Here is a 25,478-nt window from a genome sequence, read left to right on the forward strand (position 1 = left end):
ATTTGCTTAGGGGCTAGTTTTTAATTTTTGTTTTTTTACTACTGCATGTTTCAGTGGGGCTTAAAAAGCTATCCATCTTTGAATCTAGCATTAACTTTCTTTTGTTTGGTTCTTAAATTATTTTTTATTGAATAAATTTGACATTACATTTTATAAATGCAAGGCATATAGTGTCACTTTGATACATTTATCTATTGTAATATGACTGCCATTGAAGTGATATCTTTATAGTGTATCATTATACAACAATACTGTTGTCTATATTCATGATGTTGTACATTGGATTTCTACAACTTATTTACAACTTGTTACAAGTTTGTACTCTTAAGCACCATAAATATTATCCCTCCAGCCCCCATCCTTTGGTTACTACTATTTTACTCTCTCTTTTTTTTTTAACAGGTTTTCTATTTTTTATAGAGATTTTATATTCTACATATAAGTAATATCATACAGCACTTGTTCTTTCTCTGTCTGACTAATCTTGCTTAGCATACTGTGCTCAAAATCAGTCTGTTTTGTCACACACACATGGCAGGATATCCCTCTTTTTATGGCTGGATAATATTCTATTGTATATTAACAAACTGAAATGGCAGTCTACGGAATGGGAGAAAATTTTATAATCCATATTTTGAATACAGAGCCATATATATCTAGGGTTTATATATATTATATATCCAAAATATCTGAAATTCTAACACAATAACAAAAAATATGATTAAAAATGGGCAATCGAATAGACATTTTTTTCAAAGCAGGCATCAAAATTGCCAACAGACACGTGAATAGATTCTCAACATCACTAATCATCAGGGAGATGCAAATAAAAGCCACAAGGAGATTCTCACCTCACACCTATTAGACGGGTTATCATCAAGGCATGAGACAAGTGCTGGCATGGATTCAGTAAAAAAGGAAACCCTTGTGCACTGCTGATTGCGAATGTAAATTGATTCGACCGCTATGGAAAACAATATAGAGTTTCTTCTAAAAGTTAAAAATAGATCAACTATGATCCAGTAATTCCACTTCTGGGTATATACTCAATGTAAATGAAAACAGAATTTCGATGAGATACATGCATATCCATATTTAATGTAGCATTATTCACAATAACCAAGATATAAAATTAGCTTTTTGCTTGCTTTCATAATAATTGTTACCATCACTGGCTCACAAAACTTTCATGCATGATATACCTCATTTGATTTTTTCACAATAGCCCTGTGAAGCAGGGATCATTATTACCTTTTACCTATGAGGAAACTGAGTATATTTTTGACTTGCACATATAATGTCAGCTCAAAAATTTACATTTGAGTTTTCTTATTCTAAAATCTAAGATTTTTAGTAAAATGATAGGGGGTCTAAGGGATTCGTAGAGTCAGATTGTTTGACAGAAAAAGTGAAAGAAAAAAAGTGAAGTCGCTCAGCTGTGTCCGACTCTTGGTGACCCCATGGACTGCAGCCTACCAGGCTCCTCCGTCCATGGGATTTTCCAGGCAAGAGGACTGGAGTGGGGTGCCATTTCCTGTTCCAGGAGATTTTCGTGACGCAGGGCTTGAACCCGGGTCTCCCACGTTGTAGGCAGACGCTTTACTGTCTGAGCCACCAGGGAAGTCCGTTGGCTGGTCAGTATAGACCCCCAGCAGGGTTTCTGCCCGAAGCCGCATGAGGTCCCTGTGGAAACGCAGAGCAGGGCTCCTCCCTTGCTTCGCTCATGTAGTGTCCTTCATTCACACCATCACACGGTGTAGTTAGCTGACGGAACAATGAGAGGGAAAAAGGAAACCATTTTACTCTATGGATGGATTTCTATTTACCGATTATGTTATGGTAGACATTATGCTAGACATTATTCATTAGCCACTTCCTGTGACCCTATATATAGAGTACAGAAACTGAGTAAAAAATAAGTAATTTAGCACATCCCAAACTATGTACAGGCTGTGTCTTAATTTTTTTAGTTTTGTTTACAGCTCATAATGCTTCCAGTGTTAAAAGTGTTCAAAGTGTTGGTTAAAAGTAATCAAAAGTGGTTCAAAGTTCTCAGGCAAAGTTCTCACAAAGCTTGTTGTTAAACACCATTTTTATCCTTGGCTCTGTAGAAAGTGAGCCAATTATTATTATAAACAGAATGCAGGGGAAGGGATTTTCCTGGCGGCAGTGGTATGGACAAGATAGGATGGCTTCAACCAGAGCCGTTTATAAAAACAATGTTAATGTTAAAAAAGTATCAAAGCATCTAGGGCTTCATGTTTTCTATCGTTTTTGTTGGGACTTGGAGGGATCAGAATTCTCTTGGAAAAAAATGTATATTTTTTCTCTCATTGACTCAAAAATTGAGAATCTTCTGGGAACACAGTTTTGTGGATCAAATTTACCCATCAATTATTTTCAGTTATTTAAAATGCATACAAACTTGAATTTAAACAAAGCATTTCATGATTCTGATTAAAACAGGTATAGGGAAAACTTATCCATGAGTTATCCTTGCTCAAGCTAGTGTAAAAATTTAACAAGCTCCCTCCATAGGATGAGCAGTCCAGATTTTCATGAAAACTATTTATGTTTTTTATGTGTTTCAGAGAAATAAAACTTTGCATTTAGTATATGGACATACTGAATATGTATATACACATACTTCCCCTTTTCATCATGAACATATCAATATTTCCTACTTGTGATAACTTTTAAAATAATTATAATTATTTGTTTTATCTTTCAATTATATTACTTCTATGTGCCTTATTATTTTTACCCTATTTTAAAAAAATCTAAAGGAAGAAGAGGTATATCTGTCATTTGTGGCTGGATGGCATCAGATGAATATTTTAAGAGCAAGTTATAGAAATGTCTTAGAAACTTATGCAACAGGTATATGTTTATTATTCAGTGCCTTCATGAAAAAATAGATTTTTCAACTCCCGAGGTTATAGTGGTGAACATAATTTAAAATAAAACCTGAGAAAAGTAAAAGAGATTAAATAAATATTCATGAAAATGCCCTCTTCAGGAAATAAGGTCATCTGAACAGTCTATTCCATTAAAAATCGCTTTATTTCACTTAAATTGGTTACCTCGCAGGGAAGGAAGACATAAGAATACTAAGGGATTGATTCTGAAATCTGGACCATAGACATGACTTAGAAATCTCTCCATTGCATTAGCCAGATGGAATTTATCACAGAAAATCCAGAACTGCTCAGTTGTTTCAACCTGTATATACTCAGAGGAGTAACAAGAATCCGTTTAAGTGCTATGTCAAAATTTTTTGAAATATTAGTAATTTTATTATAAATGCTGATAAACTACAAACTAATTTGGACTGTGATAGGATTTGGAGTGATCTAAAACTAGCAATTGCCTAAATACCATTTGCTAACAATCATTTATAATGATCATTAGTATTAACTCATAATAGAATAACACAAACTAGACTGAAATCTTTGGCATAATTTAATATTTATTAATGAAAATCACTAGAAATTAAACCAAATAATCTTTAATCAAAAATGAATTTGAAACTATAATATTTTATCAGATATTCATACTCATATTTGCTGATGAACTATATCTGAAGCTTCATTCTAAACAATGTATAACTGCTGTGTAGATGGTTTCTCAGACATATGCTTATTCCACCGTCCATCTCCCTCCCCCCATGCCTCCATCATGTCCCTTTTAGTGCTGCTTTCAAGTTATAAACATGCTATGGTCTGAATGGTTGTATCCCCTCAAAATTTATATATTATAATTCTAATACCCAATGTAGTGATATTATGAGGCTTGGCCTTTGGGAGGTGCTTGATCTTGAGGGTGGATCCCTTTGAGAATGAGATTAGTGTTCTTATAATCTCACTTGGAGCTCCCTAGCTCCTTCTACCTTGTGTGGACATAGAAAGAAGTTGGAAATTTGCAGCCAGGAAGAGTGTCTTCACCAGAATCCTATTGTGATGGCAATCTGATCTTGGACTTCTCAGTATCCATAGCTGTGAGCAATAAATTTCTGTTGTTTACAAGCCACCCATTGTGTAGCATTTTGTTATAGCAGCCCCAACAGTACATAGTTCAAGCCTCTTGGGACCAACTGAAAGAATCATGGAAAAGTTAGGAGGTTAGACATGGTTGTTCTAGACCACTGATACTCAATATGTGTCCTGGGACCAGAAATATCACCATCATCTGTGAGTTTGTTTGAAATGTAAATCCTAGGCCCCATCCTCAACCTATTTATTGAGTTGAATTCCCAGATAATTTATATGCAAGATAAAGATTGAAAAACACTGTGCTGTGAGGTGCGTGAATACTGCAGGAGGAAAATTGGTTCAGATACCTTTCCATTCCTGACCATAGCTTCGTCATTTTGATGTAGAAGTTCTTTGGGATGGGGAATAGAATGTCCCGTCCTATTACACAGGAGAATGTTTTCAGTCCTGCTGCTCATTTAGTCTCCTAGTGGCTAGAATGAAGGGCTAAGCCATGTAACTTTGCCCCTTCTCCCAAAATCCATTTAGGCAAGAGATTAGACAAGTTTGAGTTACTCATTGTCTGTAAACTGTTAAATTAATTAAAGAAGGGAGGTATTAGACTGAAGTGATTCTAATGCCTTAGCAGCTGTGAACATGAATAAAGAAAACCTCTTTTAAATTGGATTTGGGAAGGTTGGGAGGGGGAGCACTGATGCCCATCAGCAGATCCCAAAAGGAAGAGATGTACCTTGCATCTCCCATAGAAAGAAAGTTGCTGATTCATGTCAATGTATGGCAAAAACCACTACAATATTGTAAAGTAATTAGCCTCAACTAATAAAAATAAATGAAAAAAAAAAAAGAAAGAAATTTGCAACTTTGCTATCCCAGCAAGAGGTAGGAAGATTTACTCTTTGCCTGTTAACAGCCCAGCCAAAGGATTGTCACAATTCAGCCAGTGAAAAGCCACTGTACCTCAAACTCTCAATTTTCTCCATAGGACTCTTTGTGTGATACAATCCCTCCCAACTTTCCCTTTTCCTCTGTAAAAGAATGATCCTTTCCTTTAGAAAAGGATGCCTGGATGCTTGTGGTTTTTGCTGCATCAGGCTTGTTCTGAATTGCATTTCTCTGCTATTCCCATTTTACTGACAAAATAATTGGCTATAAGATGGCAGCCTAAGCTTAGTAAACCAAGACTTAATTCCATAAGTATCTCAGGATTAAGAAATCAAAATCTAAGGACAACCAATCACAAAACAGCTCACTAGGTTTCCCCAAATGAGGCAAATGTTTAAGGAATAGCCAATCAAATAATTTTCTTGCTTTGCTTCCATCTCTTCTCCATACCAGTCTCTTCCTAGCTCCTGTGGATAGAATTCTCCTAACCACTTCCATTTTGGTGCTGCCCCATTCAAATAAATTTTTGTTCAAACTCAAAATTTTTAATATGCCTCAGTTAACTTTTAACAAAGCCTTAACTGGGAATGCTGCTCCAGTTCTTCAGGCTTACTGGTACATTCCTGGCAGTGCAGAGGCAGAATGTTGAGGCTTTTGTGGGACAGTGAGAATTACTGAGGTACAGGCAACAAGGAGGTACATAATTTCTTATGGCAAAGAAAAAGAACCTGAGCTAACTTAGTTCTGTCATCCTGCGAGACCATTTGGAATTTTGTGTTACAAATTTTTTCCAAAGTACTTTAGTTTTAATTGAATGACAGATTCTTTAACTTCTATATAGTGCTTTACAATTTTCAAAAGTTTCACAAGCATGGTTTCATAAAATCCCATAAAAACCTGTTTTCTTCTCCTACCATCATATTGCCCCTCCCTCTTCCCTCTTCACATAAGTAACCACTAGTGTGTTCTCTGTATCTGTGAATCTGATTAATTTTTGTTTCATTCATGAGTTTGTTGTATTTTTAAGTTTCCACATATATATGAAATCATACAGTATTTGTCTGTCTGACTCATTTCACTTAGCATAATATCTTCCAAGTATGTTCATGTTGCTGCAAATGTCAAAATTTTACTCTTCTTTATGACTGAGTAGTATTCCATTGTGTATGTGTGCACGTGCGTGCATGTGTGCATGTGTGTGCGTGCATGTGTGTGTGCGTGAGTGTGTGTGTGCACGTGCGTGTGTGTGCATGTGCGTGTGTGTGTGCATGCGTGCATGTCTCTGTGTGTGTGTGTGTGTGTGTGTGTGTGTGTGTGGTTCTCACATCTCCTTTATCCATTCATTTGTAGATGGACACTTAGGTTGCTTTCATACCTTGGCAATTGTAAATAATGCTGCTATGAACATTGAGGTGCTTATGTCTTTTCAAAGTGGTGTTTTGTTTTGTTTTTTTCATACATATACCATGGAGTAGAATTGCTGGATCATATAGTAGTTCATTTCTTAGTTTTTTGAGAAGTCTCTGTATTGTTTTCCACAGGGGTTAGGCCAATTTACATTCCACCAACAGTGTATAAAGTTTCCCTTTTCTCCATATCCCTAACAACATTTATTATTTGCATTCCCTTTGATGATAGCCATTCTGACCGGTGTGAGGTGATATTTCATTGTGATTTTATTTGTTTAAAAATTTAATACAGTGAAAGAAAAAACAAACTGTAAGGTGTAATATTTTTGTTTGGAAAGTGCAAATTTTAGTCCATATTATGAACTATTTTATGAAGTGCAAACAATGCATTTTAAAATTGTTTATTATTTTAAAATTATTAGCCATGTTTTAAAGATAAAAAAATGAATCAAGAAAATAAAATTTATGTCAGTGGTAAATTATGTGCAAGTGTTTTGATTTTATTGAAACCTACTTAATGGACACTATAATATTAGTATCTACTACTGCTACAGACTAACATTAAATATATGTTTTTTCACCTTTTAAAGAAATTAGAGTAATTGAAAGTGTTAATCCATTACTTCTTTGCACTGTAGTATTTAATTTCAATTTTGAAATTATTTTAACTGCCATAATTTTACATATTGTTGTTGTTCAGTTGTTCAGTTGTGTCGGACTCTTTGCAACCCCATGGACTGCAGCATGCCAGATTTCCCTGTCCTTCACTATATCCTAGAGTTTGCCCAAACTCATGTCCATCGAGTCAACGATGCCATCCAACCATCTCATCCTCTGTTGCCCCCTTCTTCTCCTGCCCACAATCTTTTCCAGCATCAGGGTCTTTTCTAATGAGTCAGTTCTTCCCATCAGGTGGCCAAAGTACTGGAGTTTCAGCTTCAGCATCAGTCCTTCCAATGAATATTCAGGACTGATTTCCTTTAGGATTGACTGGTTTGATTTCCTTGCAGTCTAAGGGACTCTCAAGAGTCTTCTCAAGCACCACAGTTTGAAAGCATCAATTCTTTGGCACTCAGCTTTCTTTATGGTCCAACTCTCACATCCATACACGACTACTGGAAAAACCATAGCTTTGTCTATATGGACCTTTGTCAGCAAAGTTGATGTCTCTGCTTTTTAACATGCTGTCTATATTGGTCATAGCTTTTCTTCCAAAGAGCAAGCATCTTTTAATTTCATGGCTGCAGTCATTGTCCATAGTGATTTTGGAGCCCAGGAAAATAGTCTGTCACTGTTTCCATTGATACCCCATCTACTTGCCATGAAGTGATGAGACAAAGTTCTCATCTGTATTTCTCCATTGACTATCATAAGTATTCCTTTTCTTTGATGACTATAACTGGTATATTTTTGTATTGTAGAGGAGGAGGTGTTAAAAATGATCCACTCCTGATGTCAAATACACTAGTTATACTGCTACCTGGAGCCATCTATGCCAGAAGTAGCTTTGGTTCTGTGCTAGCATTTCTGTTCCTTTTGACTTCCTGAACTTGAATGTTAGAATGATAGAAGTTTTACCCAGCATCAGGGTCTGCATCGTAGTGCAGAGCTATGATTGTTTCTGGAAAGGATTCTTTGTGGGAAGTATTTAATTTCTTTGCTTTTTCAAATAAGGATTATCTGACTCCAACTAAAGAGTGATATGGTACTTGAGAAGATCTGGCCTTGAGAGATTGTAAGATTTCACCTTGTGTTCATTTGTATCCAGCTTTGGATATGAGGGTGGGAATGGAGAAAATACCTTCTTACCCATATTCTCTTCTCAGAGGACACTTACTGAATGCTCCTAAGCTGAATGTGTTAACATGTATGGTTTTCCAGAGTTTTTGAACTCTAAGGAGGCTATTTGTCTTGAGTTGTCTGTTTTCTAATTTCTTGGAGACTGAAACCTTTGAATGCATTTCTGCTGCATTCTCTACATTTAGTCAAGATTAAAGAGGAGAGGGAATGAATATATTTTTGGAACTTCAGAAGGAGAAATATAGTACATTATGACTAACTAGGATGAATGAATGAAATAGGGATTAAAAACAGCTACCTAGGAAGGGCAAGCAGGTAAAATAAATGTATGAAGCAGGTAATAGGAAATGGAAGGGATCAAGGTTAACTGGAGACAGCCTGTCCTGTTTATAGGGACAACCACTGCTCAGCTCCAGCTGACTGCAGTCAGGGAGCTGTCTGTGCACAGAGTTGCCAGATCATTCAATAGAAGCGTGAAATATGGATTTTCACATGGCATCTCTTAATGTTTTAAAATATGGTGAAAGCAAAGAGGAATGTGTCTGATGGGCAGATTCAGTCCACAGTCCACAAGTCTGCCACCTCGAGAAAAACAAATTTCCATAATCCATTCCAGTAATTATCAGTTGCTTCTCTAAGGAAGTTATTCCTTTCAGATGTTATAAAACCATTATGTGTTAATTCATATCCCATTTTCTTTTGTCCTTGAGGAGGAGAATGGTATCATTCATTTTCTGCATAAAATTGATATGCATTTAAAACTTGAGCAGCCCCACAGAGAATTTATTAATCTCAGTGAAATGGTACCAAAACATTCTTATAATATCACTCACATACAATTAATTTTCTCAGGATTTTTGCTGAGGGGATCTGATGGGTCCCTGTTTGAGATAGGAAGACAGGGCCTTGTCTTCTTTCAGCAGAGTATCTTTAAACCTCTAAAGGAACTCCTGGTAGATCTGAAAGTTTTTGATGTGCTTAAATTTGCTTAATTATCACTAACACTGAATGCTTAGTCAAAATATACTGTCAAATAGTGAACAACCTCAAAGACTGTTTCTATTAATGGCAATTGCTTTAGATAATGAATGAGCTAAAACTGTCATGCCTTCTGTATTTCTATATATGTTCGTATTGGTATAAACAGAGGTCTTCAGAAAATGAATTTTGGATTTTGTAAGTCACTGAGACTCTTAATGTGATATCTACTTATCTTAAATATTTTATCTGTAAACCTTACTTCTCTGTTAAGTGATAATGCCATGATTTACCAGAATCTTCTATTCCTATTTAATCTTTTGCCCAGTAACAACAATTTGAAAGCTTATACTGACAAACAAATAAAAATGACTATTAGGTCAAGATATCAGAGCAAGTTTTAATAGGCACTCTGCTAAATGAGTGTTTTAAACATATATCTAAACCCAAAGTCTCCCAAATGCATTGTTGTCTGTATTTTAATTTAAGGAAAAAAAAAATGAAATTTGAGGTATTTTTAGCAATCTAGGGGAGAACAGTGATTCCTGTGGGGAGAGGAGATTGCTAGGCCATTAGGGAAACGTGAAAATGTTCTTTATTCATGTTTGTGTTCAAGGAAGCTAGTACAGTGTCTAGCACTTTGCAGTAACCCAGTGAAGAGCAGAATGAGTAATGGGAACCCCGCTGCTCCATGACCAGGTTCCTGTCAAGGCCTGGTTGAACCTAAGATGAGTATTGAAAGCCCATCAGCAGAGGCTGTCTTTCCAAACAAGGAGCATCCCTCGGGCTGATCTTTCCAATTCTAGAGAAAGTGGAAGAGGGGTGAGTTTCAGTTGGATTATGTGTGGGGAGTGTCTACATTCAAAGATCCTGTATTTTGTATTCTTGTAGCAGTATTTTTTTTAAGAGCATATTCAAACCCACTCACTCATTTATACTAAAAGTTAATTGTCACACAAATAATATTTCAAATTTAGAAACCCTACTCATTCCTAATTATAGTTGTCAGAGCAGCAGGGCTTTGTGAACTAGCAAGCAAACATGGAAAAGCCTTCCTAGTAAATCAATAAGGTGGAGCATTTTGAGAGATGTGTGATTAATTATTTAGAACAAGGAAACACTATGCAGCTTGTACTGTGTCTACATACAATTGCACAGATTCTTTTCTTTCTAGTAGAAAGCTAATTATTTTTTTTTTATTATTTTAAAGTACCTAGGATATAAATCACTTGATTTTCTAAGTATGTAGTCAGTGCCTACTTGTGAATATATTGCAAATATGGCTGTGGAAATAAATGGAATGGATCATTCACAGCCTTCTTTATAATACCTCAAAGCTATCTATTATGCAGACAAGCACTTTGACTTAACAATTTTGTCCTTTAATAAAGAGGCTTGTTAAAATATAGTCTATTCAGAATATGCTGCTCATTCAGTAGTGATTTCTGATAGTTTATAGTAGGATGCAGGGAATTGTGACAGTGATTTATTGAAAGTTATTAAAGTAATTGCAAATATGGCATTAATTAAATTAATTATTTTCTTAAAATTTCAACATAGAAGAGAAAAAATGTAGACACAGAAATGTGTAATTAACATTGTGGACAATATAGGTTGTATAAGAAAACTTCCTGCATTCAATTTCTGCTCCTGTCATCTAATAACTGGGTGAGTTGGTCGATTTACTAATGTGTCTGGGCTGTAGTTTCCTCAGTTAAAATACAGATCTGATAATAATAACTATAATCAGTGGATGAATGAGGATCAGATATGATAATGTATGTAAAATGCTTAGATGGTGCCAACCATGTAGTAAACACTCAATTATCCTTGTTATTATTGCTTCAAAATTAAGCCAGGAATTGGGTGCATTTTCTGCACTTCCAAAAAATATTTAATAGTCATTTGAAAACCAGTGGTTCTTGTCAGTCTCTATAAATATTCACAATGTGCTATGCTTAGTCGCTCAGTCGTGTCCAACTCTTTGCGACCCCATGGGCTGTAGCCTGCCAGGCTCCTCTGTCCATGAGATTATCCAGGGAAGAATACTGGAGTGGGTTGCCATGCCCTCCTCTAGGCCATCTTCCCAACCCAGGGATCGAAGCCAGGTCTCCCACATTGCAGGTGGATTCTTTACTGTCTGAGCCACCTATTCTGTTGTATAATGATGTTGTAAATGGATGGAGATACTTTTTCTCCTGAAGAAACTTATATTATGAGAACATCTTATTCTTCTACCTATTAGTCTCTGTTTGTGTCTTTGTCCTTGGATGAAATCCATTGTTGATATGAGACTTATACTTTAGCTATCTACAAATTCAGCAATTTGGCAAACTCCTCTCTCTGGAAGATGGCTTAGCACCAGGAAATAAACAGACCACTCTAAGCAAAAAAATTGATGTCACAATATCTATGTCCCCAATTCTCACACTTTACTTACAGAATTGTCTTTCAGACCTTTACTCAAAGTTCATTTGTCCTTATTTCAATATATAGTTCTTTAAGAAAAAGTCATTGTCTAGATTCCTGCTAAGGAGACTAGGAAGCAATAAATTAGGAATAGGAAGAATAATTATATCTATATCATCAAGAATTTAGCAAATGGCTTGATGACAACACTGAAGATAGAAAAATTACAAAAAACAGAAGTGATGTAGAAGAACAAATCTTAGACCTTTGGAGGCTACTTTGTATTGAGACAAAATTTGTATCTCCATAGATTCTGGTGAAATCCAAGATTATAATAATATAGAAGAATAATTGATATTTATAAATAGTCTAAGTCATCAAGAAATAATTGGATCTGTTTAGGTTACTCTATTTAAGAATATAAGGAAGTATGCAATATATCAGAAATGTCAAATTGGTGTAATGCAGGAACAATCTGTTGAATATTTTGGTATGTAAATTTATTTGAAACAACTGAATTACCTGACAATATTTAAAAATCAGAAACTTGCACTTAAAATCAGAATCTCTCAATTTCTTAGAAGAATTAAGAAATGTGGTGAAACTGAACCCACAGTCTCACTTTTCAACCATCAACTCTATGGCAACACTCATAATGGGATTGCCAATGGGATTAATAGTATGGTCTTCACTTTAGAAAACTGAAATGTTATTATAAAGTTAATCATAAATCTAAAACGTGGTCCAGAAATTCCACTCCTAACTGAACCAAAAGCATTAAGTATATGTGCCCAGAAAAAGGTTTATTTAATAACGGTGATAGCAACTTTAACTGTAATACCTTTAATCTGGAAACAACTCAAATGCCCATCAACAGGATGTAGTAACAAACTGTGGTATACAATGGAATCTACTCAACAATTAGAAAAATAAACAAATTACTGATGTGTAACCACATGGATGGATCTCAAATACATTACATGGAGCAAAAAAAGCCAGGCATAAAAAGCATATCCTATGTGATTCCAGATATAATGTCATTAAATAATAAAAAACATTAGCTTATGATGCTAGAAATTAGAATAGAGATTGTATTTGGGGAGAGTGGCAGAGAAATTAACTGAAAGAAAAATTTATGGGCTGATGGAAATATTATTTATTTTGAACATTGTTAGATTATACACATTTGCTAATGTTGAACTATGTAATTATGATATATGCATTTTATTGTATACACCTCAAGTTCCACAAATCTTATTAGCATAAAAACAAGCAGAGCAAACAAATAATTGGAGCTTAGTAGCTGCCATCTCCTTTAGGCATGCTCTACCTGAGTGACTCCTGCAGGTATTACATTTGCAACTCTTAAAAAGTTTATTTTTGTTTATTTTTTTCTTAAAGAAGTAGATTTTCGCTATCTGGAAAACTCAGCTGTTCAGAATATCTAATTCCTTTAAGGTTCTAGAAAGTTGTAATTCTTGTGTGTTTTGCATAATATCATTTTCTGAACTTGCTTTACTGTGGGTGTTTCAATTGGGTATCTGTCCTTATACATCAAGTGATTAACTATTAGCACTTGTAACATTTCAAACATTTCAAATAAATGGAAGTACTGCTTGACACAGCAGGTAGCAAGCTTATGGTGAAATAATGAAACTCATTTCCCTAGAAGATTTATACATATTCAAAATTATAATAAAAAATAGCTGCACACCAGCAAATAAAATTATGTGTTTCAAATCTTAGATTTTAAATCATAGCTCATAGATCCATAATAATTTTCTGAAAGAAGCTATGGATGATTTCAAGTGAATAACAAGGCCTTGGTCAATGATATCTCTTTCATAATACATTTATTTGATATTGTTTTTTTTATCAGGGACTAGATTCTGAGCTGAACAGATTAAATATCTGACCAAGTATGGAATTTTCATATTAAACAAATTCAGTCTCTACCAGAATAAAGTATTTCCTCACGAAACTATAAGTCTGTGTTTTTCAGAATGCACACATACAAATACAGCCCCCTTACCTGTTAAATTCATTTACATTCAGAGCACATCATTTTTAAAGCTTTGTAAAGGAGAGATCTATTCAAGGTCAACTATTATACTTGATAACAAGCATTAAAAGTAGTTTATGAGCAACACATGTTATTAATTAATAATGCACAGAGTTCTGTGTTGAGATTAAGCAATATTTATGCATGTAAGTATGACTCATTCTTTTCCTAATGATTTATGAGACAGAATTTTTATCTAACAGACATTTCCAGGTATCTAATCAACCAGAAGGTATTGCATTTTCATCATGGGCCAGAGATGTTTCAAATTTAATTACAACCCATTGACCTACGGTAGTGATTTCAGGTTTGATTTGTATAGTCAGTCATCACCACCAAGTTGAAGCTGACCATTAATTAGAAGAAGTCAGAAGACTTATAAAAAGAGTGTAATTGTGGGCTTTTAATGTTTTTCCTTAATGTTCCAAATTTGGAGATGTTACCATGAAATCATATACGTCCTCGCTTATGAGTTAACCATGCTTATATAGATCTGCAAGCATCCCTGCATTCCCAGAATGTTACAGAAGGTTCCTACCTTATGCTCCTGTTCCCAGGCACCCCTGCTCAGCATGCCCACATGAATAAATTCATCTACCTCAAAGACCATTTTCACAAGTTGTCTGATACTCAAGATGTTTGTAATGTCAAAAAGCAGCATAAACCTCTTCTAAAAGCTCAGAGGTAGGTTCCCTGTCAGCATCTGTCATGATATAGCTATACAGCCTTATTTTAACTTAGGTCATTTTGGCTTTTCAACCTTGTTTTTCTCATATAAATGGATACAGTAAGTACTTCTTGTTATCCCTGTCTCATGTGTTCAATAGTAAACAGTGTAGTCCACTTTGGCTGCAGGTAATGAACACCTGGAAAATAATTAAAAAGTACCGATAGCTGTACCTGAGACATTGATAGTATTTAAATCTCCACAAGTGATTCTAATGTGTAAGCAAGATTAGGAAAAATGATTCTGTTGAAAGAAATCAGAAAAGCCTTCTGAAGTGGTAAATTCTCTCAAAACTTTTCAGCATCTTTATCAAGTCATTTCTAAAATGCTGTCTTCTAGAGTCTTTGTCATATTGTGTCTCTATCCGGAATTTCTTCCTGATGATTCTTTCTGTGTCCCCATTTCTAAGATGGGCCCAGTTCCACAAAGCACTCACATTATTATCATAATACATCATTAATTTCTAGAAAGAATTCTGTCTCTACCACATCTGAAACATCTCTAAGATATTCATGCCTATTACCTCCTCAACTGGGACTCAAAAATAATTTCTTCCCATGATGTTGTAGATATTCGGGTGTTTCATTTCCCCTAAACAAGGAAAATTAAAACATCAAATTATCATTTTATATTGTTTTGTCATTATCTAGCTGCCTCACATATGCAAGTTTTCCTTTTCTTAAAACTGTAAGCTCCTTGAAGGAATAGCCATGTCTCTGTTGTGTTTTGCTTTTGGGCATTAGTTTTTCAAAATTAACTTTGAACTATTTAGTATTTTCCTTGAAAAATATCATAGATACATTTCTACTATTTCCCTTTAAAATATTCATGGCAATATGGACACTTGTGATGGCTTCTATTCCTTTTTTAGAAGGCCAACAACCAGTGTGGGCAGGCTCCCCGGGTGGCGTGGTGATAAAGAATCCACCTACCAATACTAGAGACATAAGAGACGAGGATTTGCTCTCTGGGTTGGGAAGATCCCCTGGAATGGGAAATGGCAACCTACTCCAGTATTCTTGCCTGGAAAATTCCACGGATGGAGGAGCCTTGAGGGTGACTGTCCATGGGGTTACGAAGAGTCGCACATGACTGAGTGGCAGAGAGCACACTCACAGCCAGTGTGGGCAGTGATTTCCCTTTGGCTCCAGTATAACAAGTTTGAATCTGTGACTAATTGATAATTTGGCAAAATGGAAATTTGTTCCTTCTGTAAGTTAGAAGGAATTCATAGCTAATAATATGAGAAGAAATTAAAGTGGGCAGAGACAGGCACTCTAAGGTTTTTTTGTTGTTACAATACAAAATTCTAAAAATAGGAAAAGTCAGCTTGTCTTTCTCCGTGAGACCGAGAATGTACATAAATCTTGATACCTTAAAAAATGTCTGGCATTATGAGTATTCAGAGACTTGATGGATGGATCATCTCTCAGGATCTCCAATCCTCCATCATTAGTGCTGAGAGAAGGGCTTTTCAGAAGAGGTGATGATACAGGTAGTGTCTAATCAAAAAACGCAGATTTGAAGAAACCAGCCTGCTTGTGCCTGCATTGTGATAATATGGGTTGAAAAAGATAAGGGTGGCATGTTTTTCTGGCTTCACCTTGGCAGACATAAATGCCCCAGCACTATGTGCTAATTCAGACATGAGATAGAGAGACAAATCAGCTTAGATGTTTGACAGCTTTACTGCAGCTGGATGTAAATATATATCTTTTTTTTTTTACCCTTGGGATTTTACAAGGAAAACACTTTGTAGTGTGGATTGTAATGCAAGGAAACTATGTTTATTAGCGATTGACAGCTATAGGTTTCTGTCATCTTCAAGAAGAAAAGATGTCTGGCAATAAAGGAGCTCATCCGTAAATCTGTACATGATTGGGGAGACAATCTGTTAGAGCTCTGTACAGATGGGAGCATTTCAGCACAGAGCAGGCAGAAGTTCTCTGACTCTTTGTCTTAGAGTTCCTATCTAAGGGCTTCAGGGCTTCAGAATTTTGTGTAATATTTAAAACATTGATTACCTGCTGTGACTGCAAAGATAATGCAATTACTTGGAATCATCTAAATGCATTCTTCTCCTGAAGTGTTGGTGAACTGGCATTCAGCCACTTAACGCCTGTTCATTCAGTTTTCCTAGTAATCAAAGCAGGCACTTCTGAAATGACTATTTGGGATTATAGTTAACATCGGGAGTGGAAAGGGGGAGTGACTAACTCACCTGCTTGATACTAGAGACACTTCACCTTCTTTTTGTCTTTTAATGCCAAACTTATTGAATGAGTGGTGTCTAATTATTGCCTCCGTTTCCTACCAACTAATGATTTCTTTCACCACCCCAATGAGATTGCTTGTTGAAATGGCTTCAGATGACCCCTTCACTTGCACTTCAACAGTACTTTCTTGGTCCTCAGTTTTCTTGATGGTTTGGTACACTGAACACATTTGACTACTTCCTTTATCACAACACTGTTCCTCCGGCATTAAGTTTATATTTTTACTTCTTTTCTGTTTCCTATTCTGATTCATTTTCTTCCCTTTATAGAAGATCTAAAGATTTGATAGTTTTCTCTAACTTTTCTCTGATCTCTTTACATCTCCTTCAAAGATTTTATCCATTCATAGCTCCAACTGTCATTGCTAAGAAAACAGAGAAGACAAAGTCACAAATCTCCCATGGAATTTATCTGCTGAATTTTCACTTGAATGTTTGAATGCGTGTAAGATAAGAACAGGATCCTGTTTGAACTTCTTTGTGTTTTCACATTCAATGAGTTTCTAATTCTTGCGAGATTTTTTCTTTGGAATCTTTGTCAAATCTTTCCATTCTCCCTGCCTCTGGTCTAATCCTGATTCTTTTCCCATCATTTTGAGTCATTGCAATAGCATTACAGAAGAAAAGCTTAGTTCCAACATGCTCTCATTTCTTCTGATTATGACCATCTAATCAATATTTCTAAAATATAAGTTGTATCACATTACATCCTTGTTCACAGCCATCAATATCTTTCCTTTGCTCAGTGTAAGCTCCATGAAGATAGGAATTTATCCATTTTATATATTAGTATATCCTCAGTTATTAGATTACTGGCAAATAATGTTTTCAATAAAATTATTGAATAAAGATTTCACCCTAAATGTAGCCTGAATTCAATATTTTCTATCATTTGACACCAATGTGCTTCTTTAAACCCATCTTTCTTTACTCTTTTCTGTGACTCCCAAATTTCAGGTTGGCTAATCTATTTCTTACTTCTGCCTTATAAATCTTGTTTTACTTCAGATTCTAAAGCCTGACTTCCTTTGTTAATCCCCTCTGAAAACTGCTGCTCATTTTGCATTCACTGAAGATGCTCACTATGCCTTGCACTTTGCTGTGTGCTGTCCATAGGTCACCATTTACCTTTCCCGTATACCTTACCTTGCCCTGTGAGGGTGGTATCATTTTCTCCTATTTTATGACTAAGGACCCGAAAGCTTTGAGAAGTGAAGTCACATAGCAGTTAAACTGGAGCGTTGAGATTTGATGCTTGAGTGGTCCAGCTCCAGAGCCTAGACTCCCAAGTTCTCATGGCTTTCACAATCATTGCATTCTCCTCTGAATGCTTGACATGTGAGGTCTGTATTGCTAATTTAGTATTATTCATACTTCCTTGCAGTGTGTTTAATTTTTCACATATATTAACCTTATCTCTCAAGTGAAGAGACTTTATCTTTCACTCTCATCATTCACAGATACAAATAGAGATAAGAACAATGATATGAAGTAACATGATCACCTGGTGGGATTTCTTTTGGATCAAAACACACACTTCGGGCCTAGTGAACGAAAAACTGAATAGATATTGCCTGTTGAGTGCTTTATACTCACATGAGCATTAAATCCACTTAGTAAAATGTATTTTCAGAACTGCAGTAGGTATAAAATAAGAACACCTCTTTATTTATGTAAATAATTAAAAATAAATGTCAGGCGTATCCCATTCCAACTTATTTAAGTCATTTTAATGATACATGAAATATAAAAGGAGATTTTGTTAAAGGTCTCTAAGGAGAAAAGGGCAACTCCACTAAATAAAGCGGCATGAGCATGCTGGGGCAAACTTGAAAGGAGACGGCATTTATACAAAATGCAATTTACTTTGACAGTAATTTTCTGGATTTCCCTGGTTGTTATTGAAGATATATGTGTGTTTGAAAAAGAACGCTCCCTTTTCCCTCTCTAGCCAGCTGCTCTGTTTGATCCTGCAGTGAAGTCACCATCCTGTGTTAATGGCTTCACAGTTTGTTCCTGGAGAAAAAAAAATTATTATGATGTCACAAATTTGTCATTTTGACTTCACCACAGGTCAGGTTGGGGGAGAAAATGCATTGTAAAGGATAACATCTTTCAGGCAGAAACTTCTTTTTTTCCTCCTTGTAACATGAAATAGGTAGTGTTAGGACCAGCACTTAAAATCAAGTAGGTGAAAGGGTCCATGTCTATAAAGGTTCACAGGTATCATGTTAGAAATAATCCATCTGAAATTCTCCATCGGAAATACATTTAATGATGCCAGAATAACTTTTACCTCTATACTTAGGCCAATCTTTTTCTTTATTTTCGCTATATACCCTAAAGATCCCAATTTCAAAATGAAGAGTTTCCTTTCCTGCAATTGCAATTTTTTGCAACCCGTTAAACTCTTTGAGGAATCACAATAGTATATCCTCTCTTTGCACAACTATTAAAGAGCTGCATTGTCCCAGGATTTTAAAATTAATGCACATGAACTTCAGTTTAAGATAACAGGGTTGCTATTCTTCTCCTTTCTTTCTTTTTTTTAAAATTTTTTATTTTTTTTTAATTTTTTTTTTTATTATTATTATTATTTTTTTCCAGTGGGTTTTGTCATACATTGATATGAATCAGCCATGGATTTACATGTATTCCCAATCCCGATCCCCCCTCCCACCTCCCTCTCCACCCGATTCCTCTGGGTCTTCCCAGTGCACCAGGCCGGAGCACTTGTCTCGTGCATCCCTCCTGGGCTGGTGATCTGTTTCACCATAGATAGTATACATGCTGTTCTTTTGAAATATCCCACCCTCACATTCTCCCACAGAGTTCAAAAGTCTGTTCTGTATTTCTGTGTCTCTTTTTCTGTTCTGAATATAGGGTTATCGTTATCACCTTTCTAAATTCCATATACATGTGTCAGTATGCTGTAATGTTCTTTATCTTTCTGGCTTACTTCACTCTGTATAAGGGGCTCCAGCTTCATCCATCTCATTAGGACTGGTTCAAATGAATTCTTTTTAATGGCTGAGTAATATTCCATGGTGTATATGTACCACAGCTTCCTTATCCATTCATCTGCTGATGGGCATCTAGGTTGCTTCCATGTCCTGGCTATTATAAACAGTGCTGCGATGAACATTGGGGTGCACGTGTCTCTTTCAGATCTGGTTTCCTCAGTGTGTATGCCCAGAAGTGGGATTGCTGGGTCATATGGCAGTTCTATGTCCAGTTTTTTAAGAAATCTCCACACTGTTTTCCATAGCGGCTGTACTAGTTTGCATTCCCACCAACAGTGTAAGAGGGTTCCCTTTTCTCCACACCCTCTCCAGCATTTATTGCTTGTAGACTTTTGGATAGCAGCCATCCTGGCTGGCGTGTAATGGTACCTCATTGTGGTTTTGATTTGGAAACTATAAGTAAGGTGAAAAGACAGCCCTCAGATTGGGAGAAAATAATAGCAAATGAAGAAACAGACAAAGGATTAATCTCAAAAATATACAAGCAACTCCTGCAGCTCAATTCCAGAAAAATAAATGACCCAATCAAAAAATGGGCCAAAGAACTAAACAGACACTTCTCCAAAGAAGACATACAGATGGCTAACAAACACATGAAAAGATGCTCAACATCACTCATTATTAGAGAAATGCAAATCTTCTCCTTTCTTAAATACGTCAAAAACAATGACTAGAAATTTTAAAAAGAAAAAAAAACTGGTTAAAATGAAATTAAAAAGATGACTGTAATCTCCAACTACTAACTGTTTACACACCCAGCAAATGATGTGAAATCTGGTTCTAAACAAGGCAGCATCTGAGAGCCAATGCATGCCTTCTTGAACATTGATGGATATTGATTTTTTCCAAAAGTAAAAGTTACACTCCAGAAGGGCATAGATGATGATTGTTTGATTCAAGATGACAAGATCCAGGGGGTGTAGTGACTGCAGAAAAGCACAGAACCTCCCTGTAGAATTTGTTTAATAGCACAGAATGGCAGGAGGTGGCACCGAAGGAGAAACTAAACAGACGCTCCCTATTGCTATTGACCGCAGCCTAGAGTTCTTTGCAAGAGTGAGTGCCAGAGGTGATGTCGGGAGCGGAGGCAGCTGCTCGGGGAACACTCGACATTAAAGGATTTTCTGTGAGTCACGATCACTACTTGCACACGGAGGGGAGTCATGCCCTTAGGAAAAGGGAAATAACTGAATTGATATGAGAGTATTTGAGAGCACACATTTCCATTTAGACTCTGGACTTACCTATCCTATAGCGCCTTCTCCCCAACCCTCCTATACATGAGTATTCAGCAGGCAGCTAGCCTCATTCAAATTTGAGTAAAACTTAGAAACCAACACATAAACTGTGATGAAAAAAGATGGAAATGGATATAAGCAAATGGTAGCAAAGTAAACATCCTTACCTAAAAATACACAGGACAAATTTAAATAAATAACTTTCCTATTCTCAAAGAAGTGTCATATATATATCTATAACACTATACATAAGTGGTGGTGAAGAACCTGCCTGCCAATGCAGGAGACATAAGAGACGTGGGTTCAATCCCTGGGTTGTGAAGATCCCCTGGAGGAGGGCATGGCAACCCACTCCAGTATTCTTGCCTGGGGAATCCCATGGTCAGAAGAACCTGGCAGGCTACAGTCCATAGGGTCACAGTGGCCAGCTGCTAGTCCTCAGAAAAGAAATGTAAGAAACAAATATAACACACTGGAAGCAAAGCCATATTATGAAGCAATTTAAAATATAATAGAAGTAATTTAAGCACAAAGATATAGTGGGTATAATGGGAAAAAACACACAAAATTAAATGTGAAATAACAAAGATACAAGAATAGTAATGAAGAAGATATAGAGAATATGCAGAAGCTATCTTACTGATGCATACTTTGTGTTCTTGAAGAAGAGATCAGAAAGGAAGAAAGCATTCTAATATAAAAAAGAGCCCTGAAAAAAGACTTTAATTTACAGCTAAAAAGGGTATTTTGTGTCTTTAGAAAAGATGATACACATTTGGTGAAATTGCTAAATATCAGTATCAAGGAAATAATTATATAAACAACATGGGAGGAAACAGATTAAATATCAGACTATCCTCAAGCTTATTTTAAAGAGAACCAAAGACCAGAAGACAATACATATGTTTTAAAACTTTTGAGAAAACGATGATGTGGTCCAAGATTTTATACTCAGTCTAGTTGACCTCTTAGTATGAAAGGCAATTAGCAGACCACTTTATACTCAGAAGAAGTTAGGGAATGCAACAAAAAATACATTGTTTAAATAAATAAATAAATAAGGCCCCAAACTGCTGCCTGGATCTTGCTGGCCAGAAGATGAATCAATATGAAACTGAAAAATAGAGAAACATGTCAAAAGAAAGAGAATTTAAGTTCTGAATTGGTCAAGGTATAAAATTATGACTAGAGAGTAGTATATAGCTAAAGGGCAGAATTTAAATGCTATCAAGTAGGCAAGGGAGAAAAATAAGAGTCATGGAACATATAAAAAAGGAGATAGGAAAATGTCTAACACTAATTTATTCATCTATTGTGAAGGAAAGTCAATAGATCTGGGTAAATTTGAAACTTGTAGTTAAAATATGAATATTACAAATTTTAAAACATTTTTTCTATATTAAGATAAGCAAGCTCTTTTAGGAACTAATACCTCTCCATAGAAGAAACAATTAGGTAAATTCTAGCATTTTATTCCCACTTGTTTCTTTTTCTTAAATTCAAATGAAAATAATTTTATATTTGTATTAAAACAGTTCATATGATGTGATTCCATTCTTCCAAAATTATTACTTAAAGCAGTTATAACTATTTATATCTAGCTGCCTAAGAATCTAACCAGATAGGTCTCTTTAGATAACAAGTTCTCCAGCATCTAGCTCTAATTCCATATATCCTTATTTATTATCTTCCATCTATGTAAGAACATTGAGATGCCAGAAATTAATCTTACCTAAAGGTAATGATGATTCTTTTTGGTTGGGATATTCAGAATAATATTTTATTTTCTATTTATCCTCTCATCACTGCTTGACTTCTTACTTTTATCATAATTTTTGTTTTTAAAAACCCACACTGGATAAAAAAAAAGCAGGGGGGTGTGTCATCACATTTTGAAAACATTCAAATTAAAAAAAAAATTGGCTTGAATAAATAGTTCTTAAGTGTTAGTAATTACAAATAGCATAATTAAGAGTTTCTACATATTTTGGAAGTCTTCGTTCTTTTAAAACCTTATCGCTCATTTGGTTTCAACCTTATTGTTCTGTCTCTTCCTTGGATTGCTTTTCCATTTCTTCATTTCTAGACTCCAGATTCACTTCTAGCTTCTTTTCCTCAATGGAGAATTTCACTAAGACTGGCTCTGAGTTCTTAGTTTTTCTCTATGCTTTTCTCTTCTCACTAAAGCCTTCCTGGAGCTATGACTTGTCTTGAGATGATGACCTAACTCGTTTTTCCAACTCTGTCTTCTTTCTTGAACCTTGGTGCTCCTCTATAGATGTTTGAAACTTTATAAAGTTTCTGCCATCCTCCCAAATTCAAGTTGGTTAAAACTGACTTGTTATTTCCTTAAAAACTAACAACATACATATATACAGACACACACATTAAAGTAACAAGAACAAGGAAACCTTATTCTTCCTTTCAAAAAGTTGATTTTATTAAGTCTGTTAACTGCCAAATGTTTCAAACCTAGCTGTCTAGTTTCTCACCTCCCACTCAGTTCGTATCCAACAATAATTGGCTTTTGTTCCTTCTCCTCCTCCTAAAACTACTTTCATCAAGGCCAACAATGCCCTTCGTGTAATTAAATCCAATAGGAGGTTTTTTTCAAGCTTCAACTCCTTTGTCCACAAAGCAGTTTTCAAAGATGTTAACCACTTCCAGCAGGAAACAATCCCTCTCTTAATTCTCTCACACTATATCCTCCACATTCCCCCCACCCCCCAGCCATCAACTTCTTAGTCTCCTGGGCAAGTATATCCTCCTTTGCTTCCCTTCTGAACATTGCAGATTTCCAGGCTTGCTCTAAGTCCTGTAAGCCTCTTACTGTAAATTTTCTTCCTAGTGGTTTTTATCCGTATCTATGACTCATCTCTTTGCTAGGGACTTTCACATTTAGATCTGCAGCCTAGACTGTTCCTCTGAGTGTCAGACCTGTACTTCTATGTAATGATTCAACATTCCCAATTGAATGTCTCAAAGGAGCATCAAACTCAACTTGTTCAGAAATGAACTAATAATTTCCCCTTCCCAAGCAGGACCCACACTATTCTTGTTCTTAGGAATACTCTTTTATCATTTGCCTAGTTAAAATCACTTCCTCAGAGAAACTTCCTCAAACCATCCCAACTCATACAGGTCTTCTTGTTGCATGCATGCATAGCTTCCTCCATTTCTTTTATAAGCCTTATCAGAGTTCAAAATTATATATTTATCATTTGACTATAATTAATATATCATTTATTTGATTAACATCAGTCTTCATCTCATAAGTGTGGGTATGCATGTATAAATATTAATAAGAGTATATGTACAATAGAATACATATTTTCCATCATCATAGACTGTAGCATTACCATGGTGAAGGGGCTTGCATAATTCAGTGAAGCTATGAGCCATGCCCTGAAGGGCCAGCCAAGATAGATGGGTCATAGTGGGGAGTTTTGACAAAACATGGTCCACTAGAGGCAGAAATGGCAGCCCACTGAAGTGTTCTTTCTTGGAGGACACCATGGACAGTACGAAAAGGCAAAAAGACACAACACTGGGAGATGTGCTCCCCGCCCCAGGTTGGAAGGTGTCTAATATACTACTAGGGAAGATTGGAGGGCAATTACTAATAGCTCCAGAAAGAATGAAGCAGCTGGGCCAAAGCAGGAATGATGCTAGGTTGTGGATGTGTCAAGTGGTGAAATTAAAGTCTGACACTCTAAAGAACAATACTGCATAGGAACCTGGAATGTTAGGTCCAAGAATCAATGTAAATTGGGCAGAGTCAAGCAGATGGCAAGATTGAACTTCAACATCTGAGGAATCAGTAAACTACGATGGATGGGAATGGATGGATTTGATTCAGATGACCATGGTATCTACTTCTGTGGGCAAGAGTCCCTAAGAAGAAATGGGGACTCTCTCATAGTCAATCAAAGAGTCTGAAATGCAGTATTTGAGTGCAGTCTCAAAAATGACAAAATGATCTTGGTTTGTTTCCAAGGCAAACCATTCAACATCACAGTAATCCAAATCTATGCCCCAAACACTGATGCCAAAGAAGCTCAAATTGACCATTTCTATGAAGACTTACAACACCTTCTAGAACTAACACCAAAAAAAGAAACCCTTTCCATCATAGGGGATTGGAATACAAAACTAGTAAGTCAAGAGATACCCAGAATAACCAGCAAGTTTGACCTTGGAGTAAAAAATGAAGTAGGGCAAAGGCTAACAGAGTTTTGTCAAGAGAATACACTAGTCATAGCAAACACCCTTTTCCAACAACCCAAGAGATTACTCTAAACATGGGTATCACCAGATGGTCAGTACCAAAATCAGATTAATTATGTTCTTTGCATCCAAAGATAGAGAAGCTCTATGCAATTGGTAAAAAGAAGACCTGGACCTGGCTGTGGCTCAGATCATGAGCTCCTTATCACAAAACTCAGGCTTAAATTTAAGAAAATAGAGGAAACCACTAGGCCATTCAGGTATGACCTAACTCAAATCCCTTACAGTGGGGGTTACGAATAGATTCAAGGGACTAGATCTGGTAGGCAGAATGCCTGAAAATCTATGGACAGAAGTTTGTAACATCATATAGGAGGCAGTAAACAAAACCATCTCAAAAAAAAAAAGGTAATGCAAGAAGGCAAAATGGTTGTCTGAAGAAGCTTTACAAATAGA

The sequence above is a fragment of the Dama dama genome, chromosome 20, assembly GCF_033118175.1.
Source record: "Dama dama isolate Ldn47 chromosome 20, ASM3311817v1, whole genome shotgun sequence".
In the NCBI taxonomy this organism is placed as follows: Eukaryota; Metazoa; Chordata; class Mammalia; order Artiodactyla; family Cervidae; genus Dama; species Dama dama.